Raw genomic sequence first — 1,886 nt, 5'->3', positions numbered from 1 at the left:
ATCTATCTATCTATCATCTATCTATCTATCTATCATCTATCTGTCTGTCTGTCTGTCTGTCTATCATCTATCATCTATCATCTATCTAGTTGAATTTCATCTATTGGGTAGTAGCAATACACTTAATATTTGTTTTGAAAAAGATATATTAATATAGAAGATACAGTAAATAGAATCTTCATTTTTCTCTTTAACATTTAGTTCTGCATCCGTTATGATTTTTCCTTTAAAATTTTGATTTAATCAATTTAAGCATTTTAAACAAAATCAAAGCACATAAATCACTATAACAGTTTCAATACTGAATTTACTTTTATGTATAATATTATACTAGTAAATATCCTCCCAACAGTAGAGTTTGATTTGAATTTGTTGGGAGTAATTAACTCAGTTTATGATGTATGGGGAAGAAGGTTTTCATTTACTTAAAAATTATTTTTCCACTCATCAGGGAATCTCATGGTATAAGTAAACACTGTATTTGTGAGGTTCTTATTTTTTTTTAAAATTTATGCCTAAGCACATTTAGGGTGGGACAAATCTTTTCACACATATTTCTAGTATATAGTAGTATCATCCATGCAAAATTCTTATGAATATTGTAAGATGGTATCAAAATTAAGAAATAAATAGGTTTGTTTGATTAAGGACACACTCAGTTTAATGGGTATGCGCTGTTTTCCTAGAGGAACACTTCAAGCTTTAAGAAGGTGAAAGCCAAGGCAAAGTGAGGCTGCTCTGAGTCACACTTTATGAAAGAAAAGCATTTCACAGTCCTGTGCTTCCGAAATGGTGAGCATACCTACCAGTATGGGACTCTAACTAGTCTGCCTATTAGCTTGCGTTCCAGGAAAATAGCATAATTTGAGATTGCAGTTAATTCAAATCAGCATTTTGGTGAACTTGGGGCCAATGGCAGATCAGAAATTTTCATGTCCTGTAAAGTATAAAATGTGATGGAGGGGGGCTTAGTAATACAGAATTGTAAACATGTAGTTTATAAAAGGAATATTCATATTAAATGAGGAAAATACTGCAAAATGTTATGTCTTTAGAAACTTGACCAATGGTATTACATGTAAAAAGCATAAACTCTAGAAACAGTATTTTTAAATCTCTATTCCACATTTTCCCATTTTGATGCCCACCTTTTATTGGCTCCTCTCCTATGGATACTGAGTCATTCCAGTACAAGTATGGAAGCTATTTACCTCTGTTATATTTTTCTCATTTCTTTGCCATGAACACTTTGACTGTATATGCTGGCTCCATTACAATACTGCTCTATTGTTTTTCTTTTCTTTTCTTTTTTTACCATTATAAATACTTTGAATACTGATGCATTATAGAAAGTTCAATGTTACATAGCTGGCTGGTTGGTTAAGTATGCTTACTGCTTTTACAGAGACTACTGTTTCATTCCCAGCATCTACTTCGGGTATTCCAAAACCACCCGTAACCAGCTCCAGGGACTCTGAGATCTCTGGTTTCATCAGGCACCAGTACTTGCCCACAGACACACACATAATCATGTAATTAAACATAAAATAAATTTTAAAAATGAAAATTCAGAAATCAAAGACTATGACTATTTCAGCTTTTGCTCTCCCAGTTTAACTACCTTTGGTCTTTTTTCTTTCCATACATATTTTAAATTGTACTGTCAAATTCCAGGAAAAACCATACTAGAATTTAGAATGGGATAAAATTTAATTTATAGATCAATAATTGTTATCTTAATAGTGGTTTATATTATTTCTACTTGTCTTTTTATTTCAATCAATCAATCAATCAATCAAGAGATAGCGTCTCACTATGTGACCCTGACTGGCTGGGAACTTGCTATGTAGACCGGTAACAGCCTTTATGAAGCCTTCCTTCCTTTC

The sequence above is a fragment of the Nannospalax galili genome, unplaced genomic scaffold (assembly GCF_000622305.1).
Source record: "Nannospalax galili isolate Female #2095 unplaced genomic scaffold, S.galili_v1.0 scaffold85, whole genome shotgun sequence".
NCBI classification, from domain to species: domain Eukaryota; kingdom Metazoa; phylum Chordata; class Mammalia; order Rodentia; family Spalacidae; genus Nannospalax; species Nannospalax galili.
Note: the sequence above shows the minus strand (reverse complement) of the source record.